The sequence below is a fragment of the Capricornis sumatraensis genome, chromosome 8 (assembly GCF_032405125.1).
Source record: "Capricornis sumatraensis isolate serow.1 chromosome 8, serow.2, whole genome shotgun sequence".
Lineage (NCBI taxonomy): Eukaryota > Metazoa > Chordata > Mammalia > Artiodactyla > Bovidae > Capricornis > Capricornis sumatraensis.
Window position 1 is genome coordinate 63,710,154 of NC_091076.1, and position 16,874 is coordinate 63,727,027.

The window sequence follows — 16,874 nt, forward strand, 5'->3', positions numbered from 1 at the left end:
TCTTCCCTCCCTGGACTGAGCTGTCTCTGGTCTTCTGGCCATAGCCAGCATCTACGGGCCCCTGAGCTGGTGAAGCTCAGTGCAGAAGACACAGCCCAGCATTCTCAGCCCTGAAAGCCCTGGACGCGGGAGAGGTGTGAAGAGGGAGATGGTGCCGCAGTCTCACCAGCACTTTTGGCATGTGACCTGGGGCCAGCCACCTTGGTACAGAGCCCACGGCCAGGAGATGTTGACCACCTCCGGGCCCCGCAGCTGTGGATGGTCAGATCTGCCCCATCTCTCCAGGGAGCCGGGCTGGAGCACAGGATCCAGAGTAGAGATCCAGACGGCTTCCCCAGCTGGGAAGCCCTCCTGCCTGCCCCTGCGCCACCCACCCCGCCAGTCTCAAAAGGTACCCGGGAGCAGGCTCCTTTTCTACTCCATAACCCACCGCCCCAGAGGGAGCAGCCCCCCACCCCCGGCTTCTTCCCATCCTCAGAGTCATTGCACGTGGGTCACATGTCTGTTCCCATGTGGGCTCTGCACCCAGGTTCCTGGCTTGATTCAGAAACTCACGCCCAGTGGTGAGGGAGGCACGCAGGGAACAGCAGCCTAAGGGTTAGTCCCAATAACACATGCCTGGTGCAGGCAGTGTGCTGTCTGATGAGCTACTGGAACACTGGGGAGGTTTTCATAGAGGGTGTGTGAACTATACGGTGCCAGCTGAGCGACTGAGCATGCACGCACTGACTGTACAGTGCAGGCTTATGATGGACCGGTAGCTCATGCACCCCCGCACATGCGCGCATCCGCACGGGCGCACACACACACACACACACACACACACACACGCACACACACACACGCACACACACACACACACATCTAGCAGATCCCACAGGAAGAAGATGTATTGTCCCTTGCCTTCCCACCCCAAGCCTGAACCCAAGCCCCAAGTCCCTAGCTCTGAACATACTCTGCTATAAATCCCAGGAGGGGACATGCAGGGGGGGAAAGGAGCAGAGAAAGGAGATTTACAGCAAACTTGCTTCCTGACACCTCTCTGGCCCATCCCATAAAATAACAGTATCAATAGATAAATCACAGAGTCTCAGGAGACCTCACCCTTGCCCATATGGGGTCTTTGGTGGGAGTCAACAGGACAAGGGCAGAGGGATTCACCCAGCTAATTCTCCATGATACCAGGAGTCCCGGACGGCCTGGAGTGGGAAAGGGGAGGTCTCAGCTCTAATTCTTAGAGTGTGAGGAGGTGGAGAATGGGGTGAGGGTAGAGGGCAGGAGCTTTCATCACCCAAAACAGAGTAAGGCATCTCTAGATTCAGCATGGGCTTTGAGCAAATCTCAACTCCATTTGTGCCTTTGAGCAAGGCACTCCTAGTGCTATGCCTTTGAGCAAGTTACTTAACCTCTCTGGGGCCCGGTTTACTTCTCTGTCAAGGCAGGACATTGACTATCCACCTGATAGGATAAAGCACATTCCTCCCCCTCTCCAGGCTGCAGTGTTCCATCTGTGAAGTGGGGGGACATGGAAAGTCCTTGGTCTTTAAGGCTCATCCCTCCCAACATCATAGAGCCCAACAGTTAGGACCAGCTTCCAATGGGCACGGTAACCAAGAGGAGTGGGCAGGGTGGAGCTGCAAGCATGAGGTGGGCGTGCCACACAGACCAGGCAGAAGATGTCACCATCTGGGAGAGGCCAGAAGGGCTCCATCTGACCGATCCCCACAGTTCTGACCACTCCAAGCCGGAGATCCCACCCCACCCCGCTTACAGCCTGGATAGCCATTGATGAGGCAGCAGGATGCATTGCAGCGATTAACTTTCCTCCAGAGGTGGGAGGGGGTGGGCGAGTCTCCACTCAGCCTCCTCCCTTACTTGTGGAGAGACCCCTGGCTTCCCTCCTGCCTGTGCAGCCCCTCCTCCCCATCCCACATCCCTGCCCGTCTTCCCCCTGCCCTTGGCACCTTCCACCAACCAACGGTGCAGTATGAACCCCAGTTCTTCACAATCTTCCAGCCCCGCCCTCCCTCCTTTCCTCCCTCCTCCACTTCTTGCCCGTCCTCCACCTTCTTGATCCCTTCGTCCCTCTGCTCTCCTCCTCTGCGCCCTCTCTTCTCCTCTCCCACTCCTGTTTCTCTGGTGTGTTTCTCTCCCCTCTTCTCCACTCCCCTCCCCTTCACTGATTCTTCCCTTTTCATCCCCTCCTGGCTCTCCTGCCTTCCCTTCTCTCTGGGTCTGATTCAGAGAGCCGAGGTGGCACTACCTTGCGGGAGTGAGCATGTGGAGGGGCAGTGGGGGGCTGGAAGGGGGCACGCTCTGGCCTGAGCCCCCCCACCCCAGTATTGCTTCGGAGGCAGGAGGATGGGAGTTCACCCGCAGGGCAGCTGTCAGCGGCTCAGTGGATGGATGAGTGAAAGTGGAGGGGGTGGGGAGGCGAAGGTGCTGGGGAGGGAGCTGTCTTCAACTAAACAAGAGTGTGGTGGGTGAAATAATGGGGCTGTTTAATAACAGCCCCGCCCGAGGCACCTCAGCCCCAAGACCCAGCCCTCCTGCCCACCTCCCTCTAGTCCCGTGCCCCACCCCACCCCCACCTCATCCCAAAAGTCCCCTCATCCCAGAGGCCTGTGAGTTTCCCTGATCCTTTGGGCAGACCCGGAGGCCCTCCACCAAGTCCCGGGACCGCTGCCTCTCCACCAACCTTCCCCATCTCCCCTCCATGGGAGGAGGGGCAGCTGGGACTGGGACCCCCCAGACGACCTGCTTCCAGAGTCATGTCTGAGCAGATCAGCACCCCAGAGCCGGCAGGCCTATTAGGAGGCCTTTGTGGAGAAGCAGGCTGGGGAAGAGGAGTGGGGATTTTCCATTCTCCAAGCAACTGAATTACACAGTCAGGGGATCAGGGGAGAACTCGGTGCTTAAGCTGCTCTTCACGGCCCAGCCTCTGCCCTGGCGCTCAGCCTCCTGCGTGCTCAGCAGGGATCTGAGGGAGCCTTGTCGTGTCTGTTTTGGTGGTGTCTTTTCTGTGACTGGAGTCAGCCTTGGGAGCAAAACCAAGTCTCATCTCTTCCCACCCCACCCCCCAGAGCTATTACACCAAAAAGGGGCTCCAAAGGGACCAGCTTGCTACCATCTGCACCAACCCTGACCTTCCATGAAGACCTTGGGTCTGCTGATCAATCCAGAAGTGTAGCTTGGAGAGGTGAAGTGACTTTCTCTAAGTCTTACAGCAAGCAAAGGGCAACTGAGATGGTTTCCTGACTGTGGCTGGATGTAGAGGTGAAACCAGGCCCATGACAGGGACTGCAAGGAGCCCAGGACTGCTTTTCTCTCTTACTAGAAGTGAGCTTCGTCAGCCCCGACATCAGCTTTAAAAAGAACAGAGCCTGCTCCCATTTCATCTCCAAGGCTGCAGGGGGCCAGACCATAGCAGATGGTGGAGGGCAGGGGAGGGGAGAGGGGGTGGAAAGGAGATTAGACTTAGAGAATCTGAATTCTTCAGGCCTCATCTTAGCCTTATCACTAACTTGCTGTGTGACCTTGGGCAAACCAATGCCCCTCTCTGAGCTTCAGATGGCTTATCTGCAAAACTGAGATCACGTCTCTTTCAGGATGATTTTGAAGGTATTGAAAGAGCATCCCCTGGTGCATATTAGCTGTTCAAAATGATGGTGAGAGCAGAATCGGAGGTGATTTCATTTATTTTACCCAGAGCGGTGCCCATTCCCTGAAACAAGAGGCTCATTCAAGCAACTGGTACTTCCCACTGGGAGGGCAAATCCATCATGTTCAGCAACTATTGGCCTCTCCCACCTGGTATAAGGTTACTGGGGGGTCATGCCCCTGTGCCCTGTGTCCACTTTCTAGAAAGAGGTCCAAAGCCCACCACCCTAGCCCCATGTGACCCCTAGAGGCCTTTTGCTGACTAAATGGCCTTCTCCGACCTTCCCGATGACCTATGTTCTTTCCAGCCAGAAAATTCTATGACCCTGTGACCCCTGAAAGCCCTGCCCTGCTAATGGTTTTATGATCTTCTCTACGGAATCCTCTCTCTGCCCTCTCTAACCCCCAGGTCCCTTTCAGTAGGTCCTAGTCAAAATAAACAACATTTATGACCAGAGCAGGATTCAAGGTCCACTCTGCAAACAAACGTAGAGCCCTTTGAAGGTGCCTGGGGAATCCATCACAGCCTGGGGTGTGATGCTCCCCAGGCTCAAGGGGAGGTGGGCCCTGGGAAGGGGCACAGGCATGGGAAGCCGGGCTCTGGATCTAGGTTTAGAATCTGAGGATCCTGAGCTGCGTCTGGGGCTCCCTTCTCAGCACCAAGACCGGCCTCCCTGCGAGGGAAGGCAGTGGGGGTGGGGAAGGACTGGGAAGACCCAACATGTCCATTGTGATCAGCAACCTTTCTGAAAAAAGGTGAGGGACTTCCCTGGGGGTCCAGTGGTTAAGACTGTGTACTTCCAATGCAGGGGGAGCAGGCGCAGGCCCCCTTGTGGGCCAGGGCCAGATTGGGTGTGTTATCCGGGGAGAAAATGAAAGGAGACAAAAATGAATGAGCTGGGGGGTGGGGAGGAAATTGAGGCAAACAGAAAAAGCAAGTATGAGCGGATGAGAGGGCGAGAGCCCAAACCACAGGAGTCTCAGGGTCCATCTCTGCCTCCAGGGCTCGCCTGGACAGTGGAGCAATAGTAGGCAGCTTGGGACAGACTTCCTAAGGAAGCAGATTAGTCTCAACACGGGTAGGAGAGACGTCAACCCAGCCTGGCCTGCCTCCTGGGCCAGCCAGCGGACCTACAGAGAGAGGGAGATTGTGGGCAAGAGCAAGAATATTAGTCCATCCCGAGTCTCTCCTGGAGACCCCTAACCTGGACTTCAGTGAATGATGGCACTGATGGAGCAGTGGAAGCCCCACGTCCAGAACGAACCCCTCTTCCTCCGTCCCACCCAAGTGAAGGGCCGAGCGCTGCCCCCCACACTCTATTAACCATCCTCCGACTGCGAAGGGGGCCCACAGGCGGCAGCCCCGTCCTGGCTCATCTCGGCCTCCCACTGGCCACGTGGACGGGCTGCCTCTGCTGGACTCCACGTCTCCCTGCAGGTGCGGCTGTGGGAGCAGGTTTGTTTTCTTCAGGAGGGACAGGATCTGTCTGGGGAACTGTGGTTGCAGAATATTAAGGTAGGATTCCCAAAGGCCCGAGTCTGAGAGCAGCTTTCTAGGACATGCAACTCAAGGTTTTTTCCTTCAGCTCTGGTGCACCAGCCTCCAGAACTGGGGCACGGGCCTGGGGGCTGGTGTTCTCTGACTCAGGGCTGGAGCTGGGGTGGGGGGAGGTATTTTCCCCAGGAGACCTGTGCCTTACCATTTACCCTACTAAAAATACCATGCTGCCCAACAGGTGGGGTGAGGAGCTCTAGACGGGAAATGTGTGCAGTTAGCAAGGTATCGATAACATTTATCAGGGACCCGCTTTATAGTATTTGCATCTGTGGCAGATAATTAATATATGGAAGGCTGGAACAAAGGTGGAAGGGAGCAAGGGGGGAGCTGGAAAGGCAGGCCTGAGTTTCTCCAGCGTAAATAGTTTGTTCGATAAAAACCCTCCTCCTAAACTGAAAGAAGAATTTCGCTGGCTTTTTATGATCTTATACAAGTGAATTAGAACTTTCAGCTGAGTACCCTGGTGCCCAGCACGGTGCTTTATAAATAAAAGTTCCTCCATGGCATTGGGTTTTAGGGCTATGAGGCCAGTGGATCTCAACATTGGTTGAATATAGAATTACCTGGGGCATTTTTTAAAAAAATGAGATGCCAGACACCCACCTCCAGAGATTTTGATCTAATTGGTCCGGGCGGAGCCCAAGTGTGTGTGTTGTGTTTTTTTTAAAGCTCCCTAGAGGGTTCTACTTTGCAGCCAAGGTTGAGAACCACTGGTCTGAGCCAGCACTTCGCTTAACAGATGTAGAAACTGAGGCCCAGAGACCAGGTTACCTAGGCTTACACAGGGCGAGGGCCACAGACGCCAATCAGATGTCCTGCCTTGTTTGTTAAATGAGCAAACAAAAGACTGATCCTCTCTTGGAGGCATCTCTGTCTGCAGAGAACAGCTGCCCAACCCCCTTCCTCCCACCCCTACATTTTCATATTCTTTTCATCACAAGCCGGGCCGACTACCATCTTGACCCTGCTTCTCGTGGCCTCTCATCCTGAAGGCCTTGGGGCTTTTCCAGGCCAAACATGTGGCTCAGACGTCGTCCACCATGTCTGGAGCCTTGGAGAGGAACAGGGCACTTGAAGCACCGTGGCCACACGGACTGTTGGTGTCTACCCAAGAGCAGGGGTGTGTGTGTGCAAACGCATCCATGTGCACAGATATACACCCGTGTGCAGAGGACTCTTCTGCATGGGGGCACGCATCCTTCCAGGCATATGAGCACTCTCAGTGAGAACATTTATGTGTGGTTGTGTACATACCCACACGCAGCATGTACACATGTCCACAGTAGCCCCTGTCTACACAGCAGTGTAAGTGCATCCTACAATGCTGGTGTGTGTGTCCGTAATGGTGTACAAGTGTAGAATGCTGCCTCTACATGTACAGAATATACATTTGCATTTATCACTGGAGACTTGCATGTGACAATATACACGTGGCTGATTGGCCATGTGTGTGTGTGACCGGCAGTCTGTGTGTGCAGGTTTATGTGGAGAGAGAAGAGGTGTCTGCTGTTTCCATCATTTCTCCTAACGAATCACTGGGAAACACATGTGTGGGAAAATTGTATCTTTCGTGCTTAAACATATTTCTGCACGTACGAACGAAATGTGGTACTGTGCCAACTAAGATTCTGCATGTAAACATCACATATCATTGATAGAATTCAATAAGCCATGCAAGGCCCCGGTAGCATTCCTTAAAATTTTATTTGACTCTGTTTCAGCCAAGCAGTGTTGGCCCAAGTCCCGTACACACTGTGGATTACGGGTGCAAATGCACAATTTGTAGGATATAATATACAACAGATGAGAAGCGTAACAGAGAAGCATCATCTAAAAATTACAAAGGTCTCCATCTTTCTCTCGGCTCAACTTAGTCCCCTTCCTTCCCCAAACCTGATTAAAACCCATTCCTTCACACTTCCCTAGGAGGTCTCTGCATTTGCGGTGAAGAGAGATAAAATGGCGCGTGAGGATTTAGGGTGGGGGAAGAGATAACACTCTAAGACCTGGTCTCTGGAATGTTTCTACTCCTCCCCAGTCTGTCAGAGGCAGGCTCGAGCCCCAGCATGTGTTACAACATGGAGGCTGAAGAAAGCATCTTTATAGTCCCCCGGGTTGACTGAAGAGTTATTCATTCAGAATGAGTAAAAAGAGCACTGAACTTATCAAATTGATAGTAAATCCTTCATTAAAAGATTCATAGGAATGGTTCCCTGCTTCTCTTTTTTTAAGGGGGAACTACGTCCTCTCTTGAGCCCAAAGGAGAACGACCTTGCACTTAGTTACAGGCCTGCCAGCCCCCCTTTCAAAATGTGGGCTGGCCGTTTGCCTGAAACATCAGCTAAATGATGAGTGGCCTGAGAGCAGAAAAACTCAGGAGCTGGGAAGATGGGATCCAAACCAGAACGTGAGCAAGAAAATGGTGGAACCACCAACGAGGGGCCTCCAAGCTGAAAATGCTCCTTGACCAGCCAGCCACTGGGCAGTGAAGAGCGGTCAAGGCTCCCCGTGGATGCACGCCCATGCATAAGACAGATGACTGACGAGAAGCTGCTGTGTAGCCCGGGGAACGTGACTCAGAGCTCTAGGGCTACCTAAACAGGAAGGAAATGCAAAGATGGGGCTACGTGTATACATACAGCTGACTCACTCTGCTGGACAGGAGAAATTAACACAGAACTGTCAAGCAAATAAACTCCAAGATCCCGTGTGGGGCCTCTGAGCCCTGTTCTCTGGGATCTCCTCTTACCACCTCTGGGCTTCATTTTGGCTTGACACCACCAAGACTGAGATAAGGAACTCCCTACACCTACCCGCCTGTGTTTCTGTAACTTCCCTCCAACTGAGCCCGAGGGGCCTGTGAAGTAAAGACAAGCAGCCTAATTTGAACAGCCATCAGAGCCCCCCACCCCACCCCAACAACTCCCCAACTTCTCTGCCACCCACAGCAAAGCGGTCATCAGAACTATCTTTCCAGACAGTCCCCCGGCCCCTCTCCAGCAGCAGCGATACCAGCCAACCTGCTTGAACGCCAGCACCAAAAAGGACTGTATCGTCTTCACATGCTGAAGCCTCCAGAGCCTGGTGCTGTGAGCTGGCTCCTGGGTGAATATAGAAAAAAAAAAAAAGTTTCCTAATGTTTAGATTAGAACTTAGAATGGGAAAAAGCGCCCATCAATGTGTGTGCACCTCTCCAACACACAGAGACACACACACACACGGCCACACAGACAAATCATGAATCATCTCTGTGGCTGAGCATTTTAGCGTTCAGTAATATTCTCAGAGGCCCAGGGTTTTCAGGCAAATCCCAGGTCTGTGCACAAGGACACTGCATAAATCCCTCCCCTTATGAAAGGCCAGTCTGAGCAGATGGGACCACTCCTAAGTAAACTGTGGAGCCCTCCCCATCTCTGGAGCAGCGGCAGGGGGCCGGCCCTACCAGCCCAGAGATCAACAGAAGCTAACGTTCTCATCCCCAACTTACCTCTCCAAGGGAGGTGTCCATTTGACCACACAGTCCTCCCTCTGCTCCCCCAAGGGGAAGGCAGATCCCGAAGGGGACTGGCGGAAACCCCTGCAAAGCAAGTGGTGGCCAGAGTTGGGTAGGCGAAGATGAGCATCGGAGAGCAGGCCAGGGCTGGAGGAGGTAAGAGGCCAAAGGGCCCCCTCCAGGCCAGGTTCTTTCCGTGTTAAGTCTGGGGAAATAGCCTCAAAGCAACTCCACTTCTTGATAATCTGCCTCATTAATATTTATTCAACAAAAGAGTGTTTTTAAGAAAAAGGAAGGGCCAGATAATTAAACAGTCAGCAGAGGTCGAGGCTTCCTCCCCCTCATTCTCTCTGGCTCCCTACCTGCAGCCTAGGCCAAAGATATACGCCACACCGATTACCACCCCAACCCCTCTTCAGCTCCCCAGGTGTGTCAGAAAGACATAAGGCAGGTGGATGGAGAGAGAAAGACAGACCTGGGCACCCCCAGGTGCTCCCCAGGAAACACACGGACTGTGAAATTACACCAGGCCTGGACAACTTACCACCATGCTGGAACCCTTGGGGTACTGAAATAATTAACTTGCTAATCAGCTACACCTTGCTCTTTCCTTTCTTCCTGGAAAAATAACAATTGCAAATCGCCTTCACATCAGGTTCCTATGTCAGTCACTTGGAGACAAATGATGCTCTGGAAGAAATACTCTTTTGCCTGCGTGTAAACTGAACTGGGTCCTACCAAGTGAGGCCTCTTCCCCCTTCTCCTCCACCCCTCCAACCATTCCCACCAGGCGTGAAGGGGGCCTGGGGGAGGGGGACACAGAAACAGAATGTTTCTGGAGGGGCAGAGCTTTTCTTCCTGTCCACGGCACAGAGCTTTTCCATCTCCGCTAGGCTTTCTTGATTCCGGCCCTCTTTAGCCCGCTCGCCGGCGCTAAACAGCCAAGATCCATGTGGAGAAAAGAGGATTGATTAGAATCGTAATAATCATCCCTGGCATTCGTCCGGCTTTAGCGTCTACAAAGTGTTTCCACACATTATCTCATTTGGTCAGAGGAGGCCGGAGCTGCAGGCAATCTGAGCAATCATGTAGCCCAATTCCTGCGGGTTACCGATGGGGAAACTGAGGCCCCAAGAGGTTGAACGTCTTTCCCAAAGGCCACAGCTAAGGACAGCATGGCCAGGTCCTCGTGTTCACTGCCTAGAGACCCTGGGCCGTCTCCCGTCCTCTGAAAACAGGGAAAGGACGTGATCACCTTTCGGGTCCACTGTAGATGTAAACCAGGAAAGCAAAAAATTACGAGAGTAGGGCATGGGCACCAGTAAAAGCCGGTCTCACAAGAAATGGTTTGGGGGGACTGGGAGTGGAGGAGACTGGTGAACATACTTCCCCGCTGTCTCTGTCCCCTTGCCTCCCCCTTCTGTCTAGGCTTCAAAATATGAACATTATGCAGTTTGGGATCTAAGGCTTAATTCAGCCACAGGTCCCCGGAGAGGGTGTGGGAGCAGGGGTGCTTTTCTCGGATTTAAATCTGGCACCTCCACTCCCAGGATTTGCGGCACGAGGGGCTCATGTGTGCACATGTGTGTCCACTCAAGACACTGGATTTACTGGTGAAAAACAGGCATCTTGATCCTGTCACAGATCAGATGATTTGCAAATTAATAGCTCTCCACCCCCTTCCCAGGCCTCACACACACACACACATATACCCCCCACCACTCCTGGCTCTGAGGAGGTGAAGAAAAGATTTCTGGTGAAGAGACACAAGAGTAGGAAAACATCAGGTGGGACAAGGAAGCAAACTGACGCTGGATTCTGGAGGAAACCACTTTTCCATGAGAGGCAGGAGTGTATTTCCACAGGGGTCTCGGCGTTTCCTTGCCCCGGTGGCCCGAGCCCCCTCGGAAGATAAGCGGTTCCTTTGTGTGTTCGTTTATTACTAAGCCCAACTCTTTTCCTTCTAAAACTCCTTCTTCTCCCTGTTGAGCTGACCATGCTTCTGGATTTATGAAGAGAGATGTTTTAGCAGAAATCCCCCAGAGTGGCCCATCAGCCCTAAATCCCAGGCCCGCTCACCCCCCCAAGACCCCATGACACACAGCATGCCAACACGGCTTCCTCTTGCCTATGCATTAGCCATCCATTGTGGCAACCTGACATCTCTCACACATAAAACCGTAAGAGAGAAATAAAATATCTGTCTCTTGGCGAAAATAAAGCTTTGCCTCCCTCCTGATGTATAGGATATAAAATAAAGCCGCGGCTCCAATAGTGGCTTTTCCTTATGCCGGAGTTGCCTTTGCACACACGGAGACAATGAAGACGGATGGTTTGGGACGAGGCCCAGCCTCCTGGGGCCGCCTTCACCCTGTTTTATGGTCGTCTCTCCCCCTCCTCCCCGTCCGGCTTTTTCTTTCTTCCTCACTTTCTTTCCTTTCTGCTGCGGCTTTGCCTTTCATTTGCCCTTCTCTTTCTTCCCTCTGGAACTTTATTCCTCTTGTTCGCTTTCTTTCTAAAGCAGGGAGACAAGAACCGAGTTGCTCATCTTCCCCACTCTCCCGCCATCTCTCCCCACCTCCCCCTTCTCCAGACCCCCAACTCTCTCCGGACTGCCAGCCCCTGTGACGGATCTTGCTGGGACTGCTTGGGGATCTGCTTTGGTCAAATGTACAAACGTTCCCCAGGGACAATTTAAAATGTATTTAGTAGTGGGGGGGATTTCTTTCCCCCCATGAGGAACTGCCCTCCTCCCTTTCCTCTCCCTCGACTCCGGTGGTTCGTGGATCTCAGCAGTTATTTATTTAGCCTCAGAGGAGCCAACAGAGCAAAGCTGCCACCTCGAAAGGGCGAGAGTTGACATCTACCTCTCAAACCCCAGCCTCAAAGCTGCCTCATCAGACAGACCTTGTGGGCCTTGGGCCCCTTCCGGCCAACTCAGCTGCCCGAAGTTTGATTCCAGTGCCTCCCGATCTGCCCCGCCTCGTTTCCCAGTCCTGGGAACTAGTGTGCAGTGTGAGGGCAAGAAGAGGGGTCCCTCCCTGGGCTCACACAGAGAGACAGAACAGTTACCCTCACAATCACAAATGTGGTCACCCCCCCACACACACACTTGACACTCCCATGGTGCACAGCAGCCACCTTTTGTCTCCTCCATCCCCAGAGGCCTGGCTCCCACCAGGTGTGCCTTGCTCCTCTCTGTGTTCTTCCTCTGTGTCTCCAGAAGCTTCTTCCCATCCCTGCCCTGACCTCATCTCTCAGGCTGCTTCCTGACCCACTCAGAACCTCACCTGCTCCGACAAGGGATGCAGGATACATCCCAAGTGAGGGAAGAGTAAGCGGTGACTGGAAGAAAACGGAGTGCAAGGTCTGGATTCCTGGGTGAGCAACACGGAGGGAGGGGGGAGCTTAGGTGTTGCCTGGACGCAGGCAGAGTCCAGCAGAGGGGCTGTGGGTGGCTTTCAGCCTCTGAAATTGATGAAGGTGTGTGTGTATGTATGTGTGTGTGTGTGGAGGGCCCCTGGTCGCCCCTAATTTGAGAAGAGCTTTATTAATGCAAACACGGAAGGAGCTGGTGAGGCAGCAACATCTACTGAACTCTGCCTCCACGGGAGGCAGGTCCAGAAAGAACTCAATCCCAGTCGCAAAGCTTTGGGGTCTCTCTCTCCACCTGGTATCTCTCCAGATATCAGCAGCGACCACCGCCATTAGGTAAGGGGAGAGAGTCAATTAGTGAGAGGATTAATTACTCGGGGGCACGAGCCCCGTTTGTCTTCCTTACCGGGTGTGTTCAGACGGAGGAACATGGGCACGTACCCAAATACACATTGTTGTCACGCCGTCTTAGACGTTTTATTTATTTGTTGGATTCCTGCCCAGAGCCGCTCACACGCTCTTCCACGGGCTCTGAGTCTCCCACCCAGCAGGCCGCCTCCTTTTCTCCTGCCTGTGATCGGCTGTCACACCTGGGACACCCTTCATTCCCCTCTAGGCTCCTGCAGGCTCCCGGGCTCTGAGCCTCACTCACCCTGCCACCTTTTTTGGTCACAGGGTGTCTTTCCGTTTCTTTTCCTCCACGCATTTCCCCCAGTATGTCTTTCCTCCTTTCATCCCTGCTTACTTTTCCACCATCCTTCTCTTTTCCCGTCTGGGCTTCTATTCCCCTATTCACCGTTCCCCTGCCCTCACCTCTGTCTTTCTCTCTCTCTCTCCCTGCCCTGCCTCCCCCAGCTCACCCTGTTCGTCCCAGGCTGTCCACGTCCTGTCTTTGCTCAGCAGGGCGGTCCTGAGATCACCACGCTCGACCTGGCTCCCCGCTTGCGTGCCCAGGGTGCCTCCAGCCCTCGTGGGAAGCCCGCCCTCGTGGGAAGCCCGGTGTTGCTTACTCAGCCCGAGCACACATCGTGAAGGCCCGGTCGGATGCTGCTGCCCTTTCCCTGCCTTGAGGTCCCCGCCTCCCCTCACCTGGGTCTTAGAAACATGGCTGGGAGGAAGGAAGTACTCAAAGGCGCAGCAGGGTGACCAAACCCCCAAACTTCTCGTCTTCAGTAGTGCACTGACCCTGGAATCTCAGGGTTTCTTTCCTGGGAAAAAAGGAGGTAATACCGATTCCCCCAACCCCACCCCACCCCCATGCACACACACACTGGGCAGACTGGGTTCTGGGCAGATTGTGGAAAAAAAAAAAAACTAAACTAAAGTGCTGCGTGCAAGTAGGTCATTTCCAGGAGAGAGTGTTGGAGTGAGACTAAGGCAACCCAAAGCAGGAGCAAAGAAAGGAAACAGCAGGAGAGGCTGGATCAGATCCCTGGACCAAGGGCGGCTTCCAAGACTGCACCAGTGGTGTCCTCTAGAGTCAGTGCGGAGTTTGCTTGGCCTCCAGGACTATGAGGGTCTCAGCCACGCCGGGCTCACTCCCTCCTCCCTCTCCTTGGAAGGTGGTGGCTGGCTGCACCCTATTACAGCAGGCCAGCACAGGGACCCAGCCTGCTCCGCTGCAGGCGCCCCCTTTCTTGGCCTCACTGCTGGTTTCTGGGGGCTGGACAGGAGCACGCTGGGTGAGGAGGAAAGCGGCCAGGACGGTGGCCCGTGATTAGAACCAAAAGCAACCAAACAAGCTGGCAGATTTGGATTCTTGGGCCTCCCAAGCCCTGCACTGGGAAGGAGGCGACGTGGGGCTTGGAATCACTGAAGAAAGGGGGTACAAGAGAGGGCACCTTCAGCCCCCCAGCTGCAGGGTGGCTGGGAAGAACCGGCAGGACTTTCCCATCCCATGTTCCTAGGGCCAGGTCCCTCCTCTGGGGCTGGTCTTGAAGGTGATTCTCACAGGAGAAACCTGTGCTGTGAATGCCCTTCCTGGGCCCTGCGGGGCCTTTTCCAAGAGCACCTGGGCCGCTGAGCAATGACTGGGCAGCAAATTGCCCCCCGCAGCAGCTGGGGCAGAATTTACACCCCTGGCAGCCCAGCGAGCGGTGTGCGTGGTGGTGGGTGGAGAGCTTTGGGTGGAAAGCGCTTGCGGGACTTGGGGATGCAGGCAGTAGGGGCGGCAGGTGTGGGTGAGGAGGTGAGGTTGGGGCTCTTTGCTGAGCAGACAGGGGTTTAAAAGCAGAGCTGAGCTGACAGGCTTCGGAGGCTGCCAATTTGGAAAGCTGGGTCAGTTTTCTCACCGTGTCTCTGGGATCAATTACATTTTAAAATAAAAGCTCAATGGAAATGGAGGGAAAACACATTAATCTACTGTGCTGTCGCCTTGGAAGCTTTAAAACTGGACTTAAATTTCTAGAATCAGGAGTCAGCAGGCCCGCTCTGAGTTGCTCTCCCCAAACCCCTGCTAGACTCGCGGGTTGGTTCCCCAGGACCTGTTTACTGAGTCATCTGGACACTGGGGCCAGAGAACCTGTCCCAGTCAGAGTCCTGCCCTCGCCCTCAGCTCCCCTAACCCACTATCCGAGCACAGGGAGGGACCCTCTGTCCCCCCACTAGAGGTCCCTGCACCCCCAAACGGGCGCAGCAACGTCTTCCAGCCCATTCTAAAGGCAGCCGGGGAGGGCCTTGGGTTCAGGAAGGGCCAGCAGCCGGGTCCAGCTGTCGCCCTGGAGGTCCCCACCGACCGCCCCCCACTCACCCCTGCGGTCCCTCTACTTTGCATGAGAAGGAGCCCAGCTGGGGCGGGGGCGGGGGCGAGCCACTCGGGACAGGGTCCGCTATAGATTCCAGAAAGGGGCGGTTGACTTGAGCGCGCTGGTGGCAAGAACCAAGACAGCTGGGGGTATAGGGGAGGTGGGGAGAGCTGGGAGACGGCTCAGAGGACATCCCCCACCCCCACCGCGGGCCTAACCCAGCGCAGCAGGATGGAAAGGCGCCTCTGGGTCCGGGTGGAGGCGGCGAGGAGCCCAGCCACGCAGATCTTAGCGTCTCCCGGGGTCCCTGAGTACCGGGTACCACTCGGCTGGTTCTTGGAAAAGCACGGTTCGCTGCAGGAGCACAAAGCCAAGTTGCAACCCGCACAACTAGCCTGCTGGGTTGGGGAACAGCGCGGCCCCTCCCCAGCTCCGCCCTGAGCCCCGGCCTGGGAGAGATCCGAGGAGGGGGCAGTTGAGAGAGACAGAGAGAGAGAGAGAACCAGCCCCAACGCCGCCCTCCCCGCAGTGGGGAGCCAGAGTCCAGGTGTGTGTGGAGGGGGTGCGGAGACGGCGAAAGGGGCCTCGGATCCAGAGGTCCAGATGGGCGGAGAGCCAGAGAGGCGCAGAGCCGGCCTTGGCTCGGTTTCCAATCGAAAGGTGTGGCGGGCCGCAAGGCGAGGGGGCTGCCAGCGGGCTTCGGGGGTGCAGGGTCGTGCGGGCGGAGGTTTAAGGATGGAAAGCAGTGTTGGCAGAGTCCTAAAACCCCAACGTACCGAGCGCAAACCAAATTCGCTGTACGGGCTTCCCGGTTCGTTCGAAGAGGGTATTCCATTTGCAAAGAACTGAGTTCCTTGCCTGCCCAGGTTCATAACAGTTGCGTTTCGGGGAGCATTTCCTCCAACTTAGCTGGGAGAGAGATGTCTGAACCTAGCCCCGCGTGTGGGGTCAAAAAGCCATTCCCCAAATACCGGCCAGACCGGGCTGGCTGGCCGCCCATCTTTATTGCCTTCTACACTTGAGCCGAATGCGCCGTCCTAACGCTCCTTCCGAAAAAAAAAAAAAAAAAAAAAAAAAAAAAAAAAAAAAAACACAACGAGGAGCAAAAGCAGGGCTTGCCTAGCCCTGCCACCTTCAGATTTCACTTCGGAAGAGTCTGGGTTAAGTCTAGGAATGGTGCTGTCGAAACGAATTTGGCATCTGGTGTGGGCCGCGGAGCTAGAGTGATTCTTCGAGGCGAAGACTCTCAGGACCCAGACTCGGCCCGCACTTCTGGGAGAACCTGCCCCCCGCGCGCAGTGGTCCCTAGTTTATACTCCGAGGAAAATGAGGAAGTCATGGGCTCCGTAAGACGCGAGCTACCAGGGGCTGTGCTCTGCGCTTTTCTGGGGAAGCTGGTGCCAAGCTTGTCTGGGAAGCTGGAGCCTGGAAAGGGGGAGACGGGGAGGCCGGGCCGGTTCTCCGCACACCCCCATCCTTCTCAGTCTCCCGGTGGAGTCCCCAGGACGTCGCCGTTCCCTCCGTCACTACTACCCCCACCCTCGGCCGCCGCTATTGCCCCCACCGTTTCCCGCCTAGTCGTTTGTTTTCGTCTGTAAAAGGTGTCTCCGGATAGCAGTTTTCTCTCAACTTCTCGCCGGGGTACCAACTCCTCACCCGAGGCGCTTCCCCACCCACTCCTTTCCTCCCCCCTCCCGGGCGCCGCGCCTCCGGTCTCCCCCGCCCCCACCAGGAAACCGCCGGAATCAACTTTCCAAGACGGCACTGCGGGAAACAGACACCCAGATCTCCCAGAGCCCCGGAACCTGTGGACTTTGGATGGATTGGGGGAGGGGGCACAGAAGGAGAGACAGGAGGAGAGAGATTCTGCTGCCAAACTCCCTCCCCTCTACGCCCCCAAAGACGCGCGGTGCTCAGGGCAAACTTCTAGGCCGAGAAAGCAAGGGTGGCGGTGGGGAGGGACCCAGCACCCGCTGAATTGCAAAGCCAAACAGTGCGCCTGGGCCGCCGAGGCTCCCGAAGCCAGCTGCACCCCAACCTCCAA